Raw genomic sequence first — 11,319 nt, forward strand, 5'->3', positions numbered from 1 at the left:
TCTTTTGCAGTCATCTGCCATGCCTTCTGGGAAGCCAGTAAATCACAGATCACAGGTAAGTGGAAGTTTCCTGACTCATTCCTTCCCTTACAAAAGACATGTCCGTAAGAGCATGGACTCAAATTCTCACTCATTCTCCAGTTTTACATTGTAGGAAAAATTTAAGCATGCATAGAAAAGAGAGTTTAATTCTGAGTAAGGACCACCCTGGACACAAAATGATTAAGAGAAGTAAAATAATATTTGAAAAACCCAATAATATTTCACACATCATCATGAGCTGTGTCTCATGTGTAGAGGAGGATGACACATACCCAAATTGGTAGTCTCCACCAATGTTTTCTATATGGTGGCCTTGAATCATCACCCATATCCATGGCTTTGTACAATTCTCTTTTCCCATGACACTAGAGACACTGAGTACAGAGCTTTGACTTATTGTTGAATGAAAGACATATAGTCCAGTCTGTGATCTACACTACTGCTGGTGTCCACATGAATTGCTCCCAATTGGCACAACTTTCAGCAATATAGGAAAAACTATCACGCAACAGGGAAGTTGCCTTTATTTAAAAGTTGTAGCTCACTTCCTCAATTATGGTCCCTTTTCTTACCAAATTTCCTCCCCAAACATCATTTCTACTCTGACTACAGGTCAGTGTAGAATCACCCAGAAGCTTGAGCTAATTTTCTGAGGTGGTATCAGGGCAATCTTTGTGTTGTTGAACCTCATGCCACTGTGACTCATGACAACATTGCTGGCAAGTTCCTTGCAACCTTGGGAACCTGTGTTAACTGACATGGAAATCCATTAAACCTTATCACAAAAGGACCTATTGCAGTTCAAATTCCCTGTCCCCTGGGAATCTGTAAATTCCATAATGTTAGTAAGAGCATTTCCCAGTGATTGAAAGTATGCAAGATAGACCTTGAGGGGGGAGGATATGATCCTGGAACCTTGAATATGGAATACACGTGTCTCTTTCTTTAGACTCGAGATCCTGTAATGACCATTTGTAGACCTATTCTTAGGATTCAGGGGCTTCAACCTGAGAGTTGTCCCCTATGCATAGTTACATGAAAGTGATACGTTGTGAGGAGATTGCTTCCACAAGACGCAGTAAGTCTTCGTGTGAAATGAGTGGAACTCTGTGTCATTTTTACCTCATAAAGTGAAAGCCATGAAAACTTGTGGTACAGGCAGTGGTAGGAATCTTAGAGTCAGCTTCCCGGGGGTGCCACTGTGAAGGTATTATACATGTAGAGATTTCCTACAATTCCTCTGAGGTTTAAGTTTCATGTATAGGAGTGTCAACCAGGGGTTTGACAGCTTGCTCTTTCCTCCTCTAGAGAAATTATTCAAAAAATTTTCCAGGCAGGGACCCCTTGCCTCCTTTGAAGAGCTTTCTACTCTGCAAACTTACCCACATACCTGTGACCATTCTCATCGCCGAGAAAGTGTTCCGTAGCCAAGGAAGGATGTGGATAGCAGATATAAAAGCGCAAATAGCTACTGTCTCTCTACTCTTGGGTCTATGATGACAGCCCAATGTCATGAAGAGAGGTGATGACATAAAAATCATGCTCAATAGGATTACGCTGAGGCCCAACCAGGTTTACAGAGTTCAAAGACGTGGTCCTTTTACTATTTGGGGATCACTTGGGGACCTTTCCTGAGGTCCTTAGAGGCACTTTTCCTGATTCTGATGAGAGCAAACCTGGACACTCATAGTGACGCTTGGTTGGATAGCAGTGCAGGCCAACAAGCACCGAGTGTAACATTCTATTTTTGTGCAAGTGTGCGAGGAAAACACATTGCTGATGACCATTTCTTCCTACTCTTTTACAGTCATCTGCCATGCCTTCAGGGAAGCCAGAAAATCACAGATCACAGGTAAGTGGAAGTTTCCTGACTCATTCCTTCCCTTACAAAAGACATGTCCGTAAGAGCATGGACTCAAATTCTCACTCATTCTCCAGTTTTACATTGTAGGAAAAATTTAAGCATGCATAGAAAAGAGAGTTTAATTCTGAGTAAGGACCACCCTGATCACAAAATGATTAAGAGAAGTACAATAATATTTGAAAAACCCAATAATATTTCACACATCATCATGAGCTGTGTCTCATGTGTAGAGGAGGATGACACATACAAAAATTGGTAGTCTCCACCAATGTTTTCTATATGGTGGCCTTGAATCATCACCCATATCCATTGCTTTGTAGAATTCTCTTTTCCCATGACACTAGAGGCACTGAGTACAGAGCATTGCCTAATTGTTGAATGAAAGAGATATAGTCCAGTCTGTGATCAACACTACTGCTGGTGTCCACATGAATTGCTCCCAATTGGCACACTTTTCAGCAATATAGGTAAAACTATCACGCACAGGGAAGTTGCCTTTATTTAAAAGTTGTAGCTCACTTCCTCAAATATGGTCCCTTTTCTTACCAAATTTCCTCCCCAAACATCATTTCTACTCTGACTACAGGTCAGTGTAGAATCACTCAGAAGCTTGAGCTAATTTTCTGAGGTGGTATCAGGGCAATCTTTGTGTTGTTGAACCTAATGCCACTGTGACTCATGACAACATTGCTGGCAAGTTCCTTGCAACCTTGGGAACCTGTGTTAACTGACATGGACTCCATTAAACCTTATCACAAAAGGACCTATTGCAGTCCAAATTTTCTGTCCCCTGGGAATCTGTAAATTCCATAATTTTAGTAAGAGCATTTCCCAGTGATTGCAAGTATGCAAGATAGACCTTGAGGGGGGAGGATATTATCCCGGAATCTTGAATATGGAATACAAGTGTCTCTTTCTTTAGACTCGAGATCCTGTAATGACCTTTTGTAGACCTATCCTTAGGATTCAGGGGCTTCAACCTGAGAGTTGTCCCCTACGCATAGTTACATGAAAGTGATACGTTTTGAGGAGATTGCTTCCACAAGAAGCAGTAAGTCTTCGTGTGAAATGAGTGGAACACTGTGCCATTTTTACCTCATAAAGTGAAAGCCATGAAAACTTGTGGTACAGGCAGTGGTAGGAATCTTAGAGTCAGCTTCACGGGGGTGCCACTGCGAAGGTATTCTTCATGTAGAGATTTCCTACAATTTCTCTTAGGTTTAAGTTTCATGTATAGGAGTGTCAACCAGGGGTTTGACCACTTGCTCTTTCCTCCTCTAGAGAAATCATTCAACAAAGTTTCCAGGCAGGAACCCCTTGCCTCCTTTGAAGAGCTTTCTACCCTGCAAACTTACCCACATACCTGAGACCATTCTCAACGCCGAGAAAGTGTTCCTTAGCCAGGTAAGGATGTGGATAGCAGATATAAAAGCACAAATAGCTACTGTCTCTCTACATCTGGGTCTATGATGACAGCCCAATGTCATGAAGAGAGGTGATGACATAAAAATCATGCTCAATAGGATTACGCTGAGGCCCAACCAGGTTTACAGAGTTCAAAGCCGTGGTCCTCTTACTATTTGGGGATCACTTGGGGACCTTTCCGGAGGTCCTCAGAGTCGCTTTTCCTGTTTCTGATGAAAGCAAACCTGGACACTCATGGTGAAGCTTGGTTGGCTAGCAGTGCAGGCCAACAAGCACCGAGTGTAGCATTCTATTTTCGTGCAAGTGTGCGAGGACTACACATTGCTGATGACCATTTCTTTCTACTCTTTTGCAGTCATCTGCCATGCCTTCTTGGAAGCCAGAGAATCACAGATCACAGGTAAGTGGAAGTTTCCTGACTCATTCCTTCCCTTTGAAAAGACATGTCCCTAAGAGCATGGACTCAAATTCTCACTCATTCTCCAGTGTTACATTGAAGGAAAAATTTAAGCATGCATAGAAAAGAGAGTTTAATTCTGAATTTGGACCACCCTGGACACAAAATGATTAAGAGAAGTAAAATAATTTCTGAAAAGCCCAATAATATTTCACACATCATCATGAGCTGTGTCTCATGTGTAGTGGAGGATGACACATACCCAAATTTGTAGTCTCCATCAATGTTTTCTATATGGTTGCCAGGAATCATCACCCATATACATTGCTTTGTACAATTCTCTTTTCCCATGACACTAGAGACACTGAGTACAGAGCTTTGCCTTATTGTTGAATGAAAGACATATAGTCCAGTCTGTGATCTACACTACTGCTTGTGTCCACATGAATTGCTCCCAATTGGCACACCTTTCAGCAATATAGGAAAAACTATCAAGCAACAGGGAAGTTGCCTTTATTTAAAAGTTGTAGCTTACTTCCTCAACTATGGTCCCTTTTCTTACCAAATTTCCTCCCCAAACATCATTTCTACTCTCACTACAGGTCAGTGTAGAAGAATCCAGAAGCTTGAGCTAATTTTCTGAGGTGGTATCAGGGCAATCTTTGTGTTGTTGAACCTAATGCCACTGTGACTCATGACAACATTGCTGGCAAGTTCCTTGCAACCTTGGGAACCTGTGTTAACTGACATGGAAATCCATTAATCCTTATCACAAAAGGACCTATTGCAGTCCAAATTCCCTGTCCCTGGGAATCAGTAAATTCCATAATTTTAGTAAGAGCATTTCCCAGTGATTGCAAGTATGCAAGATAGACCTTGAAGGGGGAGGATATGATCCCGGAACCTTGAATATGGAATACACGTGTCTCTTTCTTTAGACTCGAGATCCTGTAATGACCTTTTGTAGACCTATTCTTAGAATTCAGGGGCTTCAACCTGAGAGTTGTCCCCTACGCATAGTTACATGAAAGTGATACGTTGTGAAGAGATTGCTTCCACAAGAAGCAGTAAGTCTTCGTGTGAAATGAGTGGAACTCTGTGCCATTTTTACCTCATAAAGTGAGAGCCATGAAAACATGTGGTACAGGCAGTGGTAGGAATCTTAGAGTCAGCTTCACGGGGGTGCCACTGTGAAGGTATTATTCATGTAGAGATTTCCTACAATTTCTCTGAGGTTTAAGTTTCATGTATAGGAGTGTCAACCAGGGGTTTGACCACTTGCTCTTTCCTACTCTAGAGAAATCTTTCAACAAACTTTCCAGGCAGGAACCCCTTGCCTCCTTTGAAGAGCTTTATACCCTGCAAACTTACCCACTTACCTGTGACCATTCTCAACGCCGAGAAAGTGTTCCTTAGCCAGGTAAGGATGTGGATAGCAGATATAAAAGCACAAATAGCTACTGTCCCTACATCTGGGTCTATGATGACAGACCAATGTCATGAAGAGAAGTGATGACATAAAAATCATGCTCAATAGGATTAGGCTGAGGACCAACCAAGTTTACAGAGTTCAAACCGTGGTCCTCTAACTATTTGGGGATCACTTGTGGACCTTTCTTGAGGTCCTCAGAGGCGCTTTTCCTGTTTCTGATGAAAGCAAACCTGGACACTCATGGTGAAGCTTGGTTGGCTAGCAGTGCAGGCCAACAAGCACCGAGTGTAGCATTCTATTTTCGTGCAAGTGTGCGAGGACTACACATTGCTGATGACCATTTCTTTCTACTCTTTTTCAGTCATCTGCCATGCCTTCTTGGAAGCCAGAGAATCACAGATCACAGGTAAGTGGAAGTTTCCTGACTCATCCTTCCCTTAGAAAAGACATGTCCCTAAGAGCATGGACTCAAATTCTCACTCATTCTCCAGTTTTACATTGTAGGAAAAATTTAAGCATGCATAGAAAAGAGAGTTTAATTCTGAGTAAGGAACACCATGGACACAAAATGATTAAGAGAAGTAAAATAATATTTGAAAAACCCAATAATATTTCACACATCATCATGAGCTGTATCTCATGTGTAGAGGTGGATGACACATACCCAAATTTCTAGTCTCCACCAATGTTTTCTATATGGTGGCCTTGAATCATCACCCATATCCATTGCTTTGTAGAATTCTCTTTTCCCATGACACTAGAGGCACTGAGTACAGAGCTTTGCCTTATTGTTGAATGAAAGACATATAGTCCAGTCTGTGATCAACACTACTGCTGGTGTCCACATGAATTGCTCCCAATTGGCACACCTTTCAGCAATATAGGTAAAACTATCACGCAACAGGGAAGTTGCCTTTATTTAAAAGTTGTAGCTCACTTCCTCAACTATGGTCCCTTTTCTTACCAAATTTCCTCCCCAGACATCATTTCTACTCTGACTACAGGTCAGTGTAGAATCACCCATAAGCTTGAGATAATATTCTGAGGTGGTATCAGGGCAATCTTTGTGTTGTTGAACCTAATGCCACTGTGACTCATGACAACATTGCTGGCAAGTTCCTTGCAACCTTGGGAACCTGTGTTAACTGCCATGGAATTCAATTTAACCTTATCACAAAAGGACCTATTGCAGTCCAAATTCCCTGTCCCCTGGGAATCTGTAAATTCCATAATTTTAGTAAGAGCATTTCCCAGTGATTGCAAGTATGCAAGATAAACATTGATGGGGGAGGATATGGTACCGGAACCATGAATATGGAATACACGTGTCTCTCTCTTTAGACTCGAGATACTCTAATGACCTTTTGTAGACCTATCCTTAGGATTCAGGGACTTCAACCTGAGAGTTGTCCCCTACGGATAGTTACATGAAAGTGATACGTTGTGAGGAGATTGCTTCCACAAGAAGCAGTAAGTCTTCCTGTGAAATGTGTGGAATTCTCTGCCATTTTTACCTCATAAAGTGAAAGTCATGAAAACTTGTGGTACAGGCAGTGCTAGGAATCTTAGAGTCAGCTTCACAGGGGTGCCACTGTGAAGGTATTATTCATGTAGAGATTTCCTACAATTTCTCCGAGGTTTAAGTTTCATGTATAGGAGTGTCAACCAGGGGTTTGACCACTTGCTCTTTCCTCCTCTAGAGAACTCATTCAACAAACTTTCCAGGCAGGAACCCCTTGCCTCCTTTGAAGAGCTTTCTACCCTGCAAACGTACACACTTACCTGTGACCATTCTCAACGCCGAGAAAGTGTTCCTTAGCCAGGTAAGGATGTGGATAGCAGATATAAAAGCACAAATAGCTACTGTCTCTCTACATCTGGGTCTATGATGACAGCCCAATGTCATGAAGAGAGGTGATGACATGAAAATCATGCTCAATAGGATTACGCTGAGGCCCAACCAGGTTTACAGAGTTCAAAGCCGTGGTCCTCTTACTATTTGAGGATCACTTGGGGACCTTTCCTGAGGTCCTCAGAGGCGCTTTTCCTGTTTCTGATGAAAGCAAACCTGGACACTCATGGTGAAGCTTGGTTGGCTAGCAGTGCAGGCCAACAAGCACTGAGTGTAGCATTCTATTTTCGTGCAAGTGTCGAGGACTACACATTGCTGATAACCATTGCTTTCTACTCTTTTGCTGTCATCTGCCATGCCTTCTTGGAAGCCAGAGAATCACAGATCACAGGTAAGTGGAAGTTTCCTGACTCATTCCTTCCCTTTGAAAAGACATGTCCCTAAGAGCATGGACTCAAATTCTTACTCATTCTCCAATGTTATATTGAAGGAAAAATTTAAGCATGCATAGAAAAGAGAGTTTAATTCTGAGTAAGGACCACCCTGGACACAAAATGATTAAGAGAAGTAAAATAATTTCTGAAAAACCCAATAATATTTCACACATCATCATGAGCTGCGTCTCATGTGTAGTGGAGGATGACACATACCCAAATTTGTAGTCTCCACTAATGTTTTCTATATGGTTGCCAGGAATCATCACCCATATCCATTGCTTTGTACAATTCTCTATTCCCATGACACTAGAGACACTGAGTACAGAGCTTTGCCTTATTGTTGAATGAAAGACATATAGTCCAGTCTGTGATCTACACTACTGCTGGTGTCCACATGAATTGCTCCTAATTGGCACACCTTTCAGCAATATAGGAAAAACTATCACGCAACAGGGAAGTTGCCTTTATTTAAAAGTTGTAGCTCACTTCCTAAACTATGGTCCCTTTTCTCACCAAATTTCCTCCCCAAACATCATTTCTACTCTGACTACAGGTCAGTGTAGAATCATCCAGAAGCTTGAGCTAATTTTCTGAGGTGGTATCAGGGCAATCTTTGTGTTGTTGAACCTCATGCCACTGTGACTCATGACAGCATTGCTGGCAAGTTCCTTGCAACCTTGGGAACCTGTGTTAACTGACATGGAAATCCATTAAACCTTATCACAAATGGACCTATTGCAGTCCAAATTCCCTGTCCCCTGGGAATATGTAAATTTCATAATTTTAGTAAGAGCATTTCCCAGTGATTGCAACTATGCAAGATAGACCTTGAGGGGGGAGGATATGATCCTGGAACCTTGAATATTGAATACACGTGTCTCTTTCTTTAGACTCAAGATCCTGTAATGACCTTTTGTAGACCTATTCTTAGGATTCAGGGGCTTCAACCTGAGAGTTGTCCCCTATGCATAGTTACATGAAAGTGATACGTTGTGAGGAGATTGCTTCCACAAGACGCAGTAAGTCTTCGTGTGAAATGAGTGGAACTCTGTGCCATTTTTACCTCATAAAGTGAAAGCCATGAAAATTTGTGGTACAGGCAGTGGTAGGAATCTTAGAGTCAGCTTCCCGGGGGTGCCACTGTGAAGGTATTATTCATGTAGAGATTTCCTACTATTCCTCTGAGGTTTAAGTTTCATCTATAGGAGTGTCAACCAGGGGTTTGACAGCTTGCTCTTTCCTCCACTAGAAAAATTATTCAAAAAACTTTCCAGGCAGGGACCCCTTGCCTCCTTTGAAGTGCTTTCTACTCTGCAAACTTACCCACATACCTGTGACCATTCTCAACGCTGAGAAAGTGTTCCTTAGCCAGGTAAGGATGTGGATAACAGATATAAAAGCACAAATAGCTACTGTCTCTCTACTCCTGGGTCTATGATGACAGCCCAATGTCATGAAGAGAGGTGATGACATAAAAATCATGCTCAATAGGATTACGCTGAGGCCCAACCAAGTTTACAGAGTTCAAAGTCGTGGTCCTTTTACTATTTGGGGATCACTTGGGGACCTTTCCTGAGGTCCTCAGAGGCACTTTTCCTGATTCTGATGAGAGCAAACCTGAACACTCATAGTGATGCTTGGTTGGATAGCAGTGCAGGCCAACAAGCACCGAGTGTAGCATTCTATTTTTGTGCAAGTGTGCGAGGACAACACATTGCTGATGACCATTTCTTTCTACTCTTTTGCAGTCATCTGCCATGCCTTCAGGGAAGCCAGAAAATCACAGATCACAGGTAAGTGGAAGTTTCCTGACTCATTCCTTCCCTTACAAAAGACATGTCCGTAAGAGCATGGACTCAAATTCTCACTCATTCTCCAGTTTTACATTGTAGGAAAAATTTAAGCATGCATAGAAAAGAGAGTTTAATTCTGAGTAAGGACCACCCTGGACACAAAATGTTTAAGAGAAGTAAAATAATATTTGAAAAACCCAATAATATTTCACACATCATCATGAGCTGTATCTCATGTGTAGAGGAGGATGACACATATCCAAATTTCTAGTCTCCACCAATGTTTTCTATATGATGGCCTTGAATCATCACCCATATCCATTGCTTTGTAGAATTCTCTTTTCCCATGACACTAGAGGCACTGAGTACAGAGCTTTGCCTTATTGTTGAATGAAAGACATATAGTCCAGTCTGTGATCAACACTACTGCTGGTGTCCACATGAATTGCTCCCAATTGGCACACCTTTCAGCAATATAGGTAAAACTATCACGCAACAGGGAAGATGCCTTTATTTAAAAGTTGTAGCTAACTTCCTCAACTATGGTCCCTTTTCTTACCAAATTTCCTCCCCAAACACCATTTCTACTCTGACTACAGGTCAGTGTAGAATCACCTAGAAGCTTGAGATAATTTTCTGAGGTGGTTTCAGGGCAATCTTTGTGTTGTTGAAACTAATGCCACTGTGACTCATGACAACATTGCTGGCAAGTTCCTTGCAACCTTGGGAACCTGTGTTAACTGCCATGGAATTCAATTAAACCTTATCACAAAAGGACCTATTGCAGTCCAAATTCCCTGTCCCCTGGGAATATGTAAATTCCATAATTTTAGTAAGAGCATTTCCCAGTGATTGCAAGTATGCAAGATAGACCTTGAGGGGGGAGGATATGATCCCGGAACCTTGAATATGGAATACACGTGTCTCTTTCTTTAGACTCGAGATCCTGTAATGACCTTTTGTAGACCTATTCTTAGGATTCGGGGGCTTCAACCTGAGAGTTGTCTCCTATACATAGTTACATGAAAGTGATACGTTGTGAGGAGATTGCGTCCACAAGACGCAGTAAGTCTTCGTGTGAAATGAGTGGAACTCTGTGCCAATTTTACCTCATAAAGTGAAAGCCAAGAAAATTTGTGGTACAGGCAGTGGTAGGAATCTTAGAGTCAGCTTCCCTGGGGTGCCACTGTGAAGGTATTATTCATGTAGAGATTTCCTACAATTGCTCTGAGGTTTAAGTTTCATGTATAGGAGTGTCAACCAGGGGTTTGACAGCTTGCTCTTTCCTCCTCTAGAGAAATTATTCAAAAAACTTTCCAGGCAGGGACCCCTTGCCTCCTTTGAGGAGCTTTCTACTCTGCAAACTAACCCACATACCTGTGACCATTCTCAACGCTGAGAAAGTATTCATTAGCCAGGTAAGGATGTGGATAGCAGATATAAAAGCACAAATAGCTACTGTCACTCTACTCCTGGGTCTATGATGACAGCCCAATGTCATGAAGAGAGGTGATGACATAAAAATCATGCTCAATAGGATTACGCTGAGGCCCAACCAAGTTTACAGAGTTCAAAGTCGTGGTCCTTTTACTATTTGAGGATCACTTGGGGACCTTTCCTGAGGTCCTCAGAGGCACTTTTCCTGATTCTGATGAGAGCAAAGCTGAACACTCATAGTGACGCTTGGTTGGATAGCAGTGCAGGCCAACAAGCACCGAGTGTAGCATTCTATTTTTGTGCAACTGTGCGAGGACAACACATTGCTGATGACCATTTCTTTCTACTCTTTTGCAGTCATCTGCCATGCCTTCTGGGAAGCCAGAAAATCACAGATCACAGGTAAGTGGAAGTTTCCTGACTCATTCCTTCCCTTACAAAAGACATGTCCGTAAGAGCATGGACTCAAATACTCACTCATTCTCCAGTTTTACATTGTAGGAAAAATTTAAGCATGCATAGAAAAGAGAGTTTAATTCTGAGTAAGGAACACCATGGACACAAAATGATTAAGAGAAGTAAAATAATATTTGAAAAACCCAATAATATTTCACACATCATCATGAGCTGTATCTCATGT

General features: G+C 41.9%; 6 non-coding genes across 6 annotated transcripts; all 6 read left to right on the forward strand.

Moving 5' to 3' along the window:
- The first annotated feature begins 1,529 nt into the window (after nucleotides 1-1,529).
- On the forward strand, nucleotides 1,530-1,608 carry LOC127676699 (small nucleolar RNA SNORD115). Its single transcript, XR_007976133.1, has one exon. It is a non-coding gene; the product is annotated as a small nucleolar RNA SNORD115 (small nucleolar RNA).
- Nucleotides 1,609-3,366: 1,758 nt separating this feature from the next.
- LOC127676700 (small nucleolar RNA SNORD115) lies at nucleotides 3,367-3,445 on the forward strand. The gene has a single exon (XR_007976134.1). It is a non-coding gene; the product is annotated as a small nucleolar RNA SNORD115 (small nucleolar RNA).
- A 1,757-nt stretch (nucleotides 3,446-5,202) lies between these two features.
- Nucleotides 5,203-5,281, forward strand: LOC127676993 (small nucleolar RNA SNORD115). Its single transcript, XR_007976399.1, has one exon. It is a non-coding gene; the product is annotated as a small nucleolar RNA SNORD115 (small nucleolar RNA).
- Nucleotides 5,282-7,039: 1,758 nt separating this feature from the next.
- Nucleotides 7,040-7,118, forward strand: LOC127676938 (small nucleolar RNA SNORD115). Its single transcript, XR_007976345.1, has one exon. It is a non-coding gene; the product is annotated as a small nucleolar RNA SNORD115 (small nucleolar RNA).
- Nucleotides 7,119-8,877: 1,759 nt separating this feature from the next.
- LOC127676701 (small nucleolar RNA SNORD115) lies at nucleotides 8,878-8,956 on the forward strand. Its single transcript, XR_007976135.1, has one exon. It is a non-coding gene; the product is annotated as a small nucleolar RNA SNORD115 (small nucleolar RNA).
- Nucleotides 8,957-10,716: 1,760 nt separating this feature from the next.
- Nucleotides 10,717-10,795, forward strand: LOC127676702 (small nucleolar RNA SNORD115). Its single transcript, XR_007976136.1, has one exon. It is a non-coding gene; the product is annotated as a small nucleolar RNA SNORD115 (small nucleolar RNA).
- The last annotated feature ends 524 nt before the right edge of the window (nucleotides 10,796-11,319 follow it).

Source organism: Apodemus sylvaticus, chromosome 1 (genome assembly GCF_947179515.1).
Source record: "Apodemus sylvaticus chromosome 1, mApoSyl1.1, whole genome shotgun sequence".
NCBI lineage: Eukaryota > Metazoa > Chordata > Mammalia > Rodentia > Muridae > Apodemus > Apodemus sylvaticus.